The 16048-nt window shown below is 56.1% G+C and overlaps 1 pseudogene; it reads left to right on the forward strand.

Annotated features, from left to right (window-relative positions):
- The first annotated feature begins 1080 nt into the window (after positions 1–1080).
- Positions 1081–16048, forward strand: part of LOC123456389 — an 18992-nt pseudogene continuing 4024 nt past the window's right edge.

A 16048-nucleotide genomic window follows, 5' to 3' on the forward strand; every position in this document is an offset into this window, starting at 1 on the left:
TTTCCTGAGGTAGGGTCTCACTCTAGCTCAGGCTGACCTAGAATTCACTATGGAGTCTCAGGGTGGCCTCGAACTCACGACGATCCCCCTACCTCTGTCTCCCCAGTGCTGGGATTAACAGCGTATGCCATAACGCCTGGCTCGAGGCATGTCTCTTATTTGATTCCTAATATCCTCATGGGATAAAGCTGACCGAATAATTTAACCTTCATTCATGGTAATTGGGAGTCTACACATAGGACAAAATGGCATGGAAAATGCGTCCGCATTACAGCCATCTCTCGGGATTGAGGCGGAGCTACTGCTCTCAAAAAATGTAGTATTTGAGCCAGGCAGGATGATGCACACCTTTAATTGGGGTGGGGAGATGGCTTAGCAAGTAAGGCGCTTGCCTGCAAAGACAAAGGGCCCAGATTTGATTCCCCAGAACCAATGTAAGCCAAATGCACAAGGTGGCACATGCAACGGGAGTTCACTTGCAGTGGCTGAACGCCCTGGCGCCCTGGCGCACCCATCTTCTCTCTCTCTCTCCTCAACCCCACACCCACCCTTTCTCTCTCTCAAATAAATGAATAAACATTTCAGAAAGAAAATGTAATGTTTGTAGACACTGAGTGAAGACTACACCAGATTCTTGGAACATTTTTGTGACTTACTATAAATATGGATTTCTAAATGAAATCTTTATACACAAAAAGTACATTAATCACTTGGTAAGCCTGCATGCTCTGAACCAAGATCCTCCAAGGAGCCACAGACAAATAGAATTCTTCTTCAGACTAGGGGCCTCATAACACAAGGAATCACATACTCTGATGACAAAAAAAAAAAAAAAAAATTAAGTCTTGACTAAGGTTTTCAGTATAGTTCCTCCTAAAGCTAAGCAGATATTTACCAATAGACTATGAGAGATTCTAACTGCAAGGCAGGCTGAGGAAGAAACCATGCAGGTCAGTGGTTTCCTGAACCAGTCACAAGTCAAGACTATAAAACAGGAAGTGTTGTCCACTTGTAGACCAGAACCAAAATTCCTCTACGGTAGTGGGCTGGCCTCCAGACCATGAGAAACGGGGATCTAACATGGCTGCCAGGTAAGAGGTTGGACTGTTGCGAAGGTGATGGACAAAGAAAAACAGCTGACGAGATGTTCACCCAGTCAGAGGGTCGTTTTCTGGTCCTTTGCTTCATTTCTGGATGATTTGTGGCTTCTTTATAGCCGAGGGCAGGGAGGATTTTTTTTCTTTTTTTCAAAGAAATACCCGGGCGTGATGGCGCACGCCTTTAGTCCCAGCACACGGGAGGCAGGGGTAGGAGGATCACCATGAGTTCGAGGCCACCCTGAGACTACAGAGTGAATTCCAGGTCAGTCTTGGCTAGAGTGAAACCCTACCTCACAAAAATTTTAAAAAATATTGGCACTTTTTTTTTGAAGTAGGGTTTTTCATTCTCTTTTTTTAAACTATTGTATTTATTTATTTGAGAAAGAGAAAGAGGGAGAGAGAGAGAGAGGGTGAATGTGCACACCAGGGCATCTAGCCGCTGTAAACGAACTCCAGATGCATGCGTCCCCTGTACCTGGCTTTACATGGGTCCTGGGGAAGACCCAGGATCTTTTGTCTTTGCAGGCAAATGCCTTAACAGCTAAGCCATCTCTCCAGCCCAGAAATAGGCTTTTTGCTGGTTTGTTTGTTATTTGTTTTTGCTTTTCGAGGTAGAGTCTCACTCTCGACCAGGCTGACCTGGAATTCGCTCTGTAGTCTCAGTGTGGCCTCAAACTCTCGGCGATCCTACTATCCTCGGCCTCCCAAGGTCAGTCCAGGGTCAGTATCCCATCTACACCTAGCACCCCCAAAACCACCTTAGATGTAGTAACCCAACTAGTGTCCATGGACTCAGTCCAGGGAGATGCCACGGGCTCCCTCTCTTTCAGCAATGGATGACGCCACCCAGGAGGGTTACCACCTGCTGCCCCAGGTGCGTCCCCTCTCCTCAGCTCCCTCCCACTGGCCTTCGCTCACTCTGCAGGGGCGCTGTGTGTCCTCCTGAGCCTGTCGGGAGCTGGAAGCCAGAAGAACGGGGGTGAGTCAGCTGGGAACGCGGGGACCACAGCCTGAGCCCGGGGAGGGAGGTGGCTGCACACAACTCTGCCCAGGAGGAAGTGAATTCTGCCGGGCATCTTAGGCCCCACCCACCTTCCAAGGCTCCTTCTTCTGTGATGACTGCCCTCTGCCAGCCTGCCCTCTCACCAGGGTCTTGGTCCCCACAGGCTGTGCCAGGTGGTGCCCTGCCAACTCGGAATGTGCCAATGCCAACACATGTCGCTGCAAGCCAGGGTTCACCTCGTCTGAGGAATTCATCACCAGCCCCTCGGGGTGTCTGTGAAGGTACAGAAGTTGGGGACAGGGCACACGGGAGACAGTGACGGGTCGCCCAGTAGTAGTGGGGGATGTGGGCAACGGGGGAGAGGGTCTCAGCCCTTGGTTTTTAGCCATGATCAAAAACAGAAAAAAAGACAAAGGGGAAAAAAGTAGGGTAGAGAAGCAAAAAGTAACTACGCAGGATTTCTTGGAGAAAGAGAGAGAGAGAGAGGGAGAGACAGAGAGAGAGGATGGTCCCTGGAATGAGTACCTCAACTTGCCCTTAGGACTGGGGAGACCCTGAGCTTCAGTCCACCTCACATTATGACTGGGGAGACCCTGAACTTCAGTTCACCCCACTTTAGGACTGGGGAGACCCTGAACTTCAGTCCACCTCCTCTTAGGACTGGGGAGAGCCTGAGCTTCAGTCCACCTCACCTTGGGACTGGGGAGACCCTGAGCTTCAGTCCACCTCACCTTAGGACTGGGGAGACCCTGAGCTTCAGTCCACCTCACCTTAGGACTGGGGAGACCCTGAGCTTCAGTCCACCTCACCTTAGGACTGGGGAGACCCTGAGCTTCAGTCGACCTCACCTTAGCACTGGGGAGACCCTGAGCTTCTGCCCTACCCCCACCATAGCACCCTCCAAATCCATGGTGCCAGGCAGGGAACTGGGAGGAGCCAGGCTGCTGGATCAGCCTTCAGCCACAGCAGCGTGGGCCCCAGGTTCTTCCCCAGAGATGCCAGCTTCACCTCAGCCCGTGAGTGTGGAATCAGGGGACACGGGAGTCTCTCCCCTGACAGAACTCGCACCTGGGGAGGTGACCCTTGGTCCTGCTCTGTTCCAGACATCAATGAGTGTGTGCAGCCCGGTCTAGTGTCCTGTGGAAAATTTGCGGACTGTGAGAACACGGAAGGGAGTTATCGCTGCATCTGCAGCCCAGGATATGAGCTGGTTTCTGGAAGGAAATTTTTCACTAACCAGAGTGAGAACACCTGTCACGGTGAGTGTCTCCCCTCAACCTCACAGCCCAGTCTGAGGGTCAGGGGTCACCTCATTGAGGTAGGGTCACTCTCTAGTCCAGGCCAACCTGGCATTCACTATTTAGTTTCAGGCTGGTCTTGACCTCACGGATGCTCCTACCTCAGCCTCCCAAGCCCAGACGCAACTTTTTGGTGTTTGTTTAGCGGTGCTGGTCATGGTTCCCCTCTGAGCTCCGTGCCTAGCAGACCTCTGAGACTGATACGTGGCCCAGGCTGTCCTTGAACGCAGCAGTCTGTCTGCTATCTGTTCTGCTCTGCCGACCACTTGAGGGGCATCCTTGGGGAAACAGATTGTGGTCCAGGAGGAGCCCAGGAGCCCCACCTCAGCCAGGCTGCCCCCTTCCCTGGGAGCGAGCTGTGCCGGTGGGGGAGCTGCAGGTGTCCCAGGCTGGTGGAAGCTGGGGGAAGCGCCGCGGGGGACAGCGAGAATGGAAGGGATGGGTCAGTGCAGCTGAGGACCCAAGAGCACCCTGGGAATGGTCCGCAGCACCCCCAGGAGCACCCCTGCAGAAGGAAGAAGCCACGGTCAAGGCTGCAGGTGCCCCTCCAGCGGAGGGAGAGTGGACAAGCCCTGGGTGGGGCCTCGGCGGAGCTGACCCACAGGGGCCCCTCAGGATGGGCTTGGCACCCAGGCTTGGCCAGAGGGGAAGAGGCCCTCCTTTCCTCTTGTGCACAGGCTCGGTCTGGAGAAGAGGCGGTTTCCAGCCTCCAGCGGGCAGTGGGGGGGCTGAGGCCCTTGGTAGAGCGTGGAGGACTGGGCAAGGTGCCCAGAGCGCCAGGGCTGCAGGGGCTCCATTGGGGTCACCACACAGAACTGATGAGCGTGGGTGAGGTGGCACAGGGGCCCCTCCTGCACCCCAGGACGGGTCACAGAGAACAGCGAGTTTGGAACAGAACCTACCCAACTCCTGAGGCCCCGCTGGGCCGCCTTGCCCTGAGGACACGCCTGCCCGTGTCACCGTGAGCATGGCAGCAGCTTTGGGACACTTCTCTACAGCCTCCTCTCTTTTTCTGAGGGCCATCCCTCTTGCACACGCTGAGCCCAGGATGCTCCACGGAGGGCCATCTCCAGAAGCCCAGAGAATCCTTCTGTCTCATTTGCATGAACCAACCTCCATTGGCATCTCATTTGCATAGTCAACATCTCTCATTCATCCTCATCTCATTTGCATAAATCAACACCCACCTCTCTTCTATCTGCATCTCATTTGCATAAACCATCCTGGTAGCCTTCAGGATACTCCCTGAGGTCCTGGCGACATTGCAGCAGGGTGTCTGTCCTCTTTGCAGCACTGGTGGCCACCGGCGTGACACCTACGCCCTCTGGGGTCCACACCAGCCCAGCGGCACCTGGCCACCCCTCTGACCCCGCAAGGACAGCGCACCCGCGGACACAATCTGGGGACTTGGGAGGAAGGACGCTCAAGGGTAAGCCATAGTTTCGTCACCACTCCTACCCAAAGCTGCTGCCACTTGGCACGGGGTCCCCTTCCCTCTCAGTCTCAGCTCCTTCCCCGCTTAAGTCACCATTCTGACCTTCCCCAGCGATTTTGGTCCCTTGAAGGCAGCCGAGGCTGGGTTGGGCTGGGTAGCATCATCCCCAAAGACTCAGGAGTTGCCTGAAGGAACACACTACAGTCTGGGCCACCCAGCAAGGGAAGGTGTCATGAACCACCACTGCCCCAGGGGCAACTCTGGCCCCATGACATCAACCCAGAGCAGGGGAGGACAGGTGACTGGGGCCAAGATGGACTGGGCATTCTCCACGCTGGTCACCGTACGCTCAGATAAAGGCACCTGGAAGGTCCCAGTCTGACTGGCATCTGCCCTCGGTCAGCCCAGCTGGTTCTCTGTGGGCAGCACCCTGGTCTGTGTACCAGTGTCACCAGCTGGTCCTTCTCCACAGAGACAGGCCTTCAAACCCAGTGTGGTAGGCAGCCACCTGGAGGGACTTGGCAGAAGCCACACCAGGCACACATCATCCCTTGCACCGGCTTGCTGGGGTGCATCTGGGATCGGACGAATCCTCAGGAAGGGAACTGGAAGCTGGGGGTGCCCCCCGATCCAGCTGAGAGCTTCTGCTAAAGCCTAGGGGTGTGCGGCTGGCCATGGCCACATCTTGACAACCAAGTGGGGCCGGCATGGTCATCATTGGATGCCTCGGAGATTTAGAAACTCTACCTGACCACGGGGAGGAGACAGGAGCACATTCTCTACAGTTCTGTGCCAAGAAGCTTCGTAACTCCAAGTCCCGCAGGCTGCGCAGCTGCAGACACCCCTGCACCCCGACTTCATACACAGACCTGGATGAGGAAGACACAGGAAGTGTCTGTGCCAACGCCCAGCGGGCTGATGCCTGCAGGTGCCAAATGACCTTAAGCCTGACCCAAGGCCCAGGAAGACACCGGGAGGCTGGACAGACACGGCTGAGTCCGACCAGGGGGCTCTGCATCCTCAGAAGAGGTCTGCACCGAGGTCAAGGTCCTGGGAAGAGGGCTGCCTGAGGATTCCTCTCCCAGGACCTCTGTGGAGCCTGCCAGACTCACATCTTCATCTGTCACTGCCGGTTCTGAGAAGGGGAGCCCCAGCCGTGGCCAGGGAGAGACAAGGCCGGAAGAGCCCTTTTTCCGGAAGTCCAGCACGTTGACTCAGTTTCCCTGCTATAAACTGGTGTCTCTGATCTTTAATGAGGTCTGTCTGTCCTGCACAGAGGCCCCCAAAAGGTGCTCTGCTCTGAAGGCCACATGGAAGGTCACCAGGTGGCAGCAGTTGCTCATGGACTTGGGGCAGTGAGAAGACCAGCAGACGCAAGCAGGGCAGGTCTGACCCCCTCTGGCTTTGTCCCCAGATGTGAATGAGTGCACCTCGGGGAGAAGCCTCTGCCACAACTCCACCCACTGCATCAACAGTGTGGGCGGCTACCAGTGCCTCTGCCGCCCAGGCTGGAAGCCGGTCGCTGGGTCCCCCAACGGCCCACCAAACACGGAGTGCGAAGGTCTGGAAGCCACGTCGATGTCCTAGTCAATATCCCATCAAGGGCTCCATCCCGAGCATGACAGGTGGGGGTGGGGTCGGGTGGGTTCTGCTGGGCTTGGTCTGAGCCTCAGGCCCAGGGAAGGAGCTGGGGTACCTGTGGGGGGCTCCAGACGTGGACGGTGGTAGTTCCTACACCCACAGCCTGGCCTGCGGCCACCAGGGCTCAGCACGGATGGCCCGATGCCTTAGGAACTGGCCGAGGCCCCAGCAGAGGATTCAAGGTCTGAGCCTGTCCTTGTCCCCAGATGTGGACGAGTGCAGCTCCGGACAGCATCAGTGTCACAACTCCACTGTCTGCAGCAACACCCGGGGGTCCTACAAGTGTCACTGCCGCCCTGGCTGGGAGCCGGTCCCCGGGACCCGCAGCGGGCCCAAGAACACGCGCTGCACAGGTACCTGCCTGGCCGAGACCCAGCCTCGCCGCCCGCCCGCCCGCGCTCTCAGGCCCGTCCTTAACCTCTGTCCTGTCCCTGCAGAGCCGGCGTCCTTCCCCGCCTGGACGCCGCCGTCGGGAGTCCACAGCCAGGTGAGCGGGGGTCCCGGTGAGGGGCCCGATCCCTCCCAGGACCCCTTGTCTCTCCCTGCTCGTTCACTGGAGTCCAAATCTAACCCCCCGTCAGAGCCTCTCCCGCTTCTTTGAAGAAGTCCAGGATCTGCTCAGAGACTTCGACGCAGCCAATGCCAGCCACACCATCCAGGTGAGGGCCACGCGGGGGAGCAGCAGAGAGATGCCAGTGATGCAGCCCATGGGGAGGGGCACACTCTGCTGTCTGCCCTGCTCTGATCCCCTGCCTGAAGCAGGCCCTGGGTAGCCCTGAACTGTGACACTCCAGGGTGTCTCGATTCGGTCCTGTCCTGGGTTGATGACATCTTTGTCACTCACACACTCTCTGGAGTTGGGTGCTCACGCTGTCCTGCTGGTCCGTGGATGCCAACTCTGTGTCCACCTGTCCCTCCAGGGACTCATGCGGAAGGTGGACGAGCTGCTGGACGTCCCTGGGGACCTGAGCACCCTGCCCCACTCACAGCAACGCTGCGTGGCCACTAGGCTGCTCCTGGACCTGGAGGGGACCCTGGGTATCCTGGGCAAGGCCGAGCCTGAGGGGACGTCGTCCTTCAGTTATTCTGCGGGCACCCGTGAGTGCCCGCTCTGCCCTCCGGCCTTGCCTGTCCTTTGCCTCAGACTCCATTCACACTGTCCATCTGGCCTGGACTGTTGAATTGGAGAGGTGTGTGTGTGTGTGTTCATATGTGAGTGTGTCTACTCATGTATATGTAGGCCACAGGTCACATTCCCTCCTATTCTTTATTTATTTTTTTAAAATCCTGTTCATTGCCAGGCGTGGTGGCAAATGCCTTTAATCCCAGCACTCGGGAAGCACAGGTAAAAGGATCGCGGTGAGTCAAGACCACCCTGAGGCTCCATAGTGAATGTCAAGTCAGGCTGGGCTAGAGAGAGACCCTATTTCAGAAAACAAAAGAAAAACTTCTTCATTGATTGGTTGATTGATTTGAGAGCAACAAAGAGAGAGAAGGAGGGAGAGAGAGACAGAGAGAGGAGAGAAAGGGCACACCAGGGCTTCCAGCCTCTGCAAACGAACTCCAGACGCGTGCGCCCCCTTGTGCATCTGGCTAACGTGGGACCTGGGGAACCGAGCCTCGAACCGAGGTCCTTAGGCTTCACAGGCAAGCGCTTAACCACTAAGCCATCTCTCCAGCCCCCCCCCATTCTTATTCTTAAAGACAGAGTCTCTCATTGAACCAGCTAAAGAGTGAGCCACAGGGATTCTCTCGCCTCCACGTCCCAAGTGCTGGGACTGCAAGCTCGCACCGCCGTGCCCACCGTGTTTTCGTGGGCGCTGAGGGTCCAAACTCGGGTTGCTATGAAGGTACAGCAAGCACCTTCCCACTAGACGCCTCGCCAGACCTAAGTCTTTGTATTAATGACGTATCCACGTGCATGCGATAGGTCTTCTTACATTTTTTATTTTGTCTGGTTTCAGTTAGAAATTGGTCCTTTTGTTGATTTTTCTAATTATTTTTGTTGACAGCCCGCATACTTACAGATAATAAATCATGAAAATTCCCGCCACCCCCACTTCCCCTTTCACAACTCCACTCTCCATCCTACCTCCCCCTCTCAATCAGTCTCTCTCTTATTTTGATATCATGATCTTTTCCTCCTCTTATGATGGTCTTGTGTAGGTAGTGTCAGGCACTGTGAGGTCATGGAGATCCAGGCCATTTTGTGTCTGGAGGAGCAAGCTGTAAGGAGTCCTACCCTTCCTTTGGCTCTTACATTCTTTCTGCCACCTCTTCCACATTAGACCCTGAGCCATGAAAGGTGTGATAGAGATATTGCAGTACTGAGCATTCCTGTCACTTCTTCCCAGCACCATGATGCCTTCTGAGTCATCCCAAGGTCACTGCCATCTGAAAAGAGAAGAGTCTCTACCAAAAGTGAGAGTAGCATTCATATACGGGTATGAACATTAAGAGAAGTGCTCACAGGGCAGTTTGATGAGCATACTATATGTATTTAGCCAGACCTTTATTTCTTTTGTCAAAATTATGACTGGACAACTGCTCTTCCATTTATAATCCGTTGTAAATTCAGATCCCACGTGTTTTATACACGGCAGTACACTGTATCACAGTTCTGTGGACATGTCGGGCACCGCCAGGCACAGGCTGGAGCCTTCAGGAGACGGGCCTGAGCTGCCAGGCATGGCTAAGGGCCCCCAGGATACAGGAGGCCACCCCCTCTCCCAGCCTGGCACACCATGAACATAGGCTTTGCCCACAGTCCTGTGACCTAGGAACCTCCTTATGTGGAGTCAGCCAGCAGCCTTCACAGAGCCCATCCCCCCTCAAGCCTCTTCCCGCCACTATGTAGATCACCTCATTGTCCCCCTTCGTGCTGGGATGAACGTCCCTAGGAATCGCTAGCAGCCTTTGAACCTACCACTCCCCTTAGGATCCTCTTCCCGCTCTCGACTGCTGATAAACCCTGTTCTCTATTGAGTAAACGAGAGCTGCTCTCTGAAGTCGTCTCCCGGGTGTGTGACGTCCAGTCGCGCTCACGGCCACTCAAGACCCTGCTCTCCAGGGTTGCCTGGACACCTCCCGGGAACCGCAGCCCCGAGGATCCAGGGACCCACATGGACAGTTGCCATAAGCCCTAACCTAACTTTTCTCCCACAATCCCCAAACTCACAGAACTGTCTCTGGAGGTGCAGAAGCACGGAGGACCCAGGAATGTCACCTTGACACAGAGTCGAGCAGAGATGCAGCTGAGCTGGGACCCGACTCAGCAACCTGGTGCCACGGGTAATGGCCGAGGGGGTGAGAAGTCACCGGGACAGGATACCGGATAGTGTGGCAACACAGATCATGAAAGGTTAAAGAGCCCTGTGGGGACAGAGAGAGGCCACAAGGGTGCCGGGCATGGCTAAGCACGGGCTGGGACCGTGAGAAAACTGGCCTGGGCTGCTGGACATTCCAGGAACCTTGGGCTGTGGGCATTGCAGCCGGCCTTCTCTATGGGAAAACACACTGTCACAGTGTGCCTCATCTTCTCCCATAGGAAACGGGACTGGTGGGCCCTCCCTCTTATCCCAAAGCACCTGAGCAGTCCATAGCCGAAGGTTCTCTCCTCCACACACAGTTCCTGAACTGTTAACAACTGTTAGCAACACTAATCCTCTGTATCCAGTCACCTGAGAGTCTGTATGTCCCTTCTCAACCCTTCCCTGGTGTTCCTAATCCCACTCCCCTTTTGAATAGATGAGACACAGACGGGGAACGCGGCCCATCACCTGCCCCTCAGTTGGCTCAGTGCCCTTCAAACTCACCCTGCTGCCCCCACCTCCCCCTGTGCCCAGGACATCGGTGGCCAACGACCCACGGGGAACAGCGAGGACCCACACAAGGGGACACTCCCTGCAAGCTCCCTCTGACCCTGACCTCGCCCCACAGGCCCCTCTGTGGCGGGTCTTGTCTCCTTTCCAGGCATCGGTAAATTGCTGGCGGAGGCTCCGCTGCTCCTGGAGCCTGAGCACGGGGATGCGCACGGGACCCACACCAGCTCGCTGCCGGGGTCCACGCCGGTTCTGCTCTCTGACGTCATTTCCGTCTTCGTGAGCCACAAGGACACGCTGACCCTCAGCTCCCCGGTCACCCTCACCTTCGTCCACCACGTGCGTGTCTGGGAGGAACGGTGGCTAGGAATGGGAGACAGGCCCACGCACCACACATCTCCACCTCCCCAGTGGGGTGGGGAGCTCCTGGACAGTGGTCATCCCTTCCCCACCAGCTCGGGTCTGCTTCTGGGAACTGGACAAGCGGCAGCTCCGGCCTGTGCACTGTCCCCACAGCCTCCGAGCCCCGGGTCGCGGGGACAGGCGCTCTGCGTCTTCTGGGACCGCGGCCTAGGACGGATGCGGCCGCTGGGCCACCGTGGGCTGCAGGACGGCGCGCGGCGCAGGGACCGGCACCACGTGCCAGTGCGCGCATCTCAGCAGCTTCGCGGTGCTCATGATGCCCTTCGCCGAGCAGGTGAGGACGCGGCCCCGTGGCCACCTCCCGTCCCGTCCCGGAGGGGCTTCAGGGAGAGGGTGGCGAGGACCACCTCTGCAGGTCAGCTCCGTGGCTCTTGCTTCGACTGCGCCGTGCCTGACGCAACCCAACCGGGTCAACCGGGTCCTCGGCCTGGCCTGCAGCATCATCTGGGTTCTTCTTGAAGCTCCTTAGTTGCCCCCACAATACAGTTGCCTGGTGTGGTTGCACTGAGGTCCCAGGGGTCTGCTGGCTGGCATCAGAGGACCACACTCAGTTCTCTGGTGACCCGTCTCACATGGTACCAATGTCCCTGGTGAACAGCAGCCGGGAAAACGTCCCGCACACAATACCCCTTCCTGAGCTTGACATGCTTCTCCAGAGAGAACTCAAAACACGGAAGGTGTCATCTGACTAGGCCAGGCCCACCATCGCAGAAGTGAACACATTTGTGACCTAAATTTCATCTGCGTTCCCCGCCCCCCTGCACAGCAACAGGACTGGGCACCTGGAAAGGCGTGTGGCTGTGAGCACATGACTACAGCCTCCCCTTCCTGTACGGAAGACAGCGTTCCGCACACTCCTCCCGCCCTCTGGCTCCGACATTCCCTGTCACCCTCTTCCCGAGTGCTCCCTGACCTTTGGGATGGCCCATGGGGAGCACACACCCTATCCACTTTGACAAAGAACAGCAGTGGCTTCCCCCTCGGAGCCACTGATCTTCCCAGCCATAAGCTTGGGACGAGGGTTGTCGGTACCAGGCACGAATTCCCTTCTGTGGAGCAGGCCTCCACTCCTGCTCAGAGAGCAACTGGCTGCCCCCATAACAGGCCATTTTTTCTTTTTAATTTTTAATTTTTTCTTATTTTTTGTTTTTCGAGGTAGCGTGACACTCTAGCTCAGGGCTGACTTGGAATTCACTATGTGGTCTCAGGGTGGCCTCGAACTCACGGCGATCCTCCCACCTCTGCCTCCTGAGTGCTGGGGTTAAAGGCGAGCGCCACCACGCCAGGCGTGACCTCAATTTCTGTCTTTAAGAAACACACAAGCACACAAGCATCCACACACACACTTGTGCCCACATACATGCAAACATGCACGCACACGTGCACACCATGCACGCATGCACACTCGACACCCAGAACGAGAGAGTCAGATGGAACGCCCTCCTTGCCCCCCCCCACCACCACCAGGAGGACGACCGTGTGCTGAACGCCATCACCTGCGCGGGGCTCAGCCTCTCCCTGCTGTGCCTCCTCCTGGCGGGCCTCACCTTCCTCCTGTGCAGGCCCATCCGGGGCACCAGCACCTCGCTGCACCTGCAGCTCTGCCTCTGCCTCTTCCTGGCCCACCTCCTCTTCCTCACGGCCATCGACCAGACCGAACCCAAGGTACAGACTGTGCCCAAGGCCCATGCCCGGCCCCGGGGAGACACTGGTGGGATGAGTCATTCAGATAGAATTAAAGGGGGGCTGGGGAGAAGACTAAGTGGTTAAGGTGCTCGCCTGCAAAGCCTAAGGACCCAGGTTCGATTCCCCAGGGCCCACGAAAGCCAGGTGCACAAAGTGGCACGTGGGTCTGGATTCATATGCAGTGGCTGGAGGCCCTGGCATGCCCATTCTTTCCCTCTCTCTCTCTCTCTCTCTCTCTCTCTCTCTCTCACTCACTCTACTTCTCTGCGTCTCTCTAAAATAAATAAAAATAAAGGGTGGGAGAGATGGTTGAAGCACTTGTCTGTGAAGGCTAAGGACCCAGGTTTGATTCTTCACGTCCCAGGTGAGCCAGATGCACAAGGTGGCACACGCATCTGGAGTTCGTTTGCAGTGGCTGGAGCCCTGGTGTGCCCATTCTCTCTCTCTGTCTCAAGTAAAAAAACAAATAAATAAAAAGACAAATAGGGGCTGGAGAGATGGATTAGCAGTTAAGGCATTTGCCTGCAAAGCCAAAGGACCCAGGTTCAATTCTCCAGAAGCCACGTTAGCCAGATGCACAAGGGGGTGCATGCGTCTGCATTTTCTTTGCAGTGGCTGCGGGCCCTGGCGCACCCTCTCTCTCTCTCTTTCTGTCTCTCTCACTGGCTCGCTCTAGTTCTAACTCTCTACCTCTCTCTAAAATAAAATTAAAGGGTTGGAGAGATGGCTTAGTGGTTAAAGCACTTGTCTGTGAAGCCTAAAGATGGGAGGGAGGGAGGGAGGGAGGAGGAGGGAGGATGGAAAGGAAGAAAAGGAAGGAAGGAAGGAAAGGAGAGGAAAAACCCTGTCTCAAACAAGGGGAAAGAGGAGTAACAACCACCACCCAACACACCAAAGTTGACCTCCGACCTCCACACACGTGATCTGGTATTGACTCACACACACACACACAATAAATGCCCAAATAATTTAATAAATAAAAGACAAAAGAGGGATCCTAGGGCTGGAGCGATGGCTTAGCCGTTAGTGCACTTGCCTGTGAAGCCTAAGGACCCAGGTTCCATTTCCCAGTAGCCGCATAAGAAGGATGCACAAAGTGGCCCACGCATCTGGAGTTCATTTGCAGCGGCTGGAGGTCCAGGCGCACCCATTCTCTCTCCCTCCCTCTCTCATTCATAAATAACAAATAATATTATAAACACTATTTACCTATTTATTTGAAAGAGACAGATAGGCAAGGTGGGCAGGCCAGGGCCCCGAGCCACTGCCGACGAACTCCAGACGCTTCGGCCGCCCAGCACCCCCGGCTCACGGTGGCTCCCGGGGAATCGAACCTGGGTCCTTTGGCTTTGCCAGCAAGTGCCTTAACTGCCAAGCCATCTCTCCAGCACATAATAGTAGAACAGGGGTGCTCCTGCCACGGGCGCCCCCACACCTCTGCCCACGCCTGCCCCCCTCCCCAGGAGCTGTGCGCCACGATCGCGGGCGCCCTGCACTTCCTCTACCTGGCGGCCTTCTTCTGGATGCTGCTGGAGGGGCTGCAGCTCCTCCTCACCGCCCGCAGCCTCACCCAGCTCAGGCGCCGCCCGCAGGAGCAAGCTCATGCGCAGGCTCATGTTCCCGGTGGGCTACGGGGGGCCCGCGGCCATCGTGGCCGTGTCCGCGGCGTCCAGGCCTCACCTGTACGGAAGCCCCACGCGGTGAGCCCCGCCAGGCCCTGGCGTTGCGGATGCCAATGCATCCGATGCGTGAGATGCCAACTCATTCCCTCTCTCTCTCTCTCTCTCTCTCTCTCTCTCTCTTTCTCACCCTTGATCTTGCTCTCCTGCGTTAAAAAAAAGAAAAGCCAGTCTACTCGGCATGACTCAAAATATATGTGAAATATATATATATTATAACATGTATATAATATATATTATATACATGTATAAAAATTGACAATCGCTTTCGAAAGACGCGTTCTCAGAGCAGCTCCACTGCCTGATTGTGTCCTGAGCTCTCTCTCATCTCTCTGTGTCCTTCTCACTGCCCTCAGCTGCTGGCTCCAGCTACACCAAGGGTTCATCTGGGCGTTCCTCGGCCCCGTCTGCGGCATCATCTGCGTAAGTACCGGCAGGAGGGAAGGAAGGCTTCGACACAGCGCAAGGGAGCGGGCCGTGGTGTTGCCCAGCTGGGATCCCAGCACTCAGGAGGCTGAGGCAGGAGGATCTTGAGTTTGAGGCCAGCCTGGGCTGCATAAAAGACCTTAGCTGGGGCACGCTTTCTGGTTGCTATGGTCCATCTTATGTGGGCCAGGGGGTGATGTCCACCCTCTGCTCATGCCATCGTTTTCCCTGCCATCATGAAGCTTCTCCCTCGAGCATGTCAGCCAAAATAAACCTCTTTATCCCCCACACCAAAAAAGACCTTATCTGATAGAAAAGGTCCAAGGAGTGTCCGTTTCCTTGGGGTGGGTTGTGATTCACATCTGCTGCCAGCCCCCCCCCCCAATGCATAGTGGGGGAATGACGTGAAGGGAAAGTGGGTCCCATATGCTGGGGGGTTGGGATTCGGGGGGTGTTGGTGAATGCGTTCATTGTGTGTGAGTGTGGGCACGTGTGGAGGTCAGAGGACAACGGGCAGGGGTCAGTCCCCATTGTCCACCTGGTTGGAGGCAGGGTCTCTAGCCAGCCTGCTCGCTTCTGGGCTGTTCTGCCGCCTACGCCTCCCTTCCTGCCCGTGGGCACGTGGGCATCACAGACCGCGCTCCGCACCCGGCCTGCCCAGAGAACCACACCTGCGTGCCTAGCAGGCGAGGTACCCACTGAGCCTCCCGCCCAGCCCCGACGTCAGTGTTCTGACTTGCATGTTGTCTGTGGTTCCAACAGGTAAATTTTGTGCTGTTTGTCGTGGTCCTTTCGATCTTGAGAAGGAAGCTTTCCTCCCTCAACAGTGAGGTGTCAACCATCCAGGACACAAGGTAGGACGAGAGACGGCGCCCAGTCCACTCCACCCGATCCTTGTGTCTGGACACGCAGACACTCCACAGTCCGCTAAGCCATCCCCCAACTCAGCCCATCAACTTTTTTTAATCTTTTTAAAAATATTTTATTTTTATTTATTTACTTGAGAAATACAGACATAGGCAGGTAGAGACAGAGGGGAACAGGGAGGGAGAGAACGGGCGTACCAGGGAGTCCAGCCACTGCAAACGAACTCCAGATGTGCTCTCCCCCTTGTGCATCTGGCCTACGTGGGTCCGGGAGAATGTAGCCTCGAACCAGGGTCCTTACGCTTCACAGGCAAGTGCTTAACCACTGAGCCATCTCTCCAGCCCCAAGCCATCTCTAGCCCCTAGAGGCCAATTTCTGTCTGGACAGTTGCATTGTAAGGAGTTGCACCCTTCCTTGGGCTCTTACGTTCCGTCTACCTCCTCTTCCGCGATGGACCCTGTACTGGGGAAGGTGTGATAGAGATGTTTCAGGCTGAGCACTCCTCTGGAGTGAGACCTTATCCTGAAAAACAAACAAAATTAAAAGGCATGAGTAATTAAATAAACTGAACGCCAAGAAGGCAAGGTCGCGTGGCCGAGGTCAGCCGTCCCTCCTCTCGCAGGATGCTGACGGTCAAGGCCATGGCCCAGCTCTTCATCCTGGGCTGCA

The sequence above is a fragment of the Jaculus jaculus genome, chromosome 21, assembly GCF_020740685.1.
Source record: "Jaculus jaculus isolate mJacJac1 chromosome 21, mJacJac1.mat.Y.cur, whole genome shotgun sequence".
Classification (NCBI taxonomy): Eukaryota; Metazoa; Chordata; class Mammalia; order Rodentia; family Dipodidae; genus Jaculus; species Jaculus jaculus.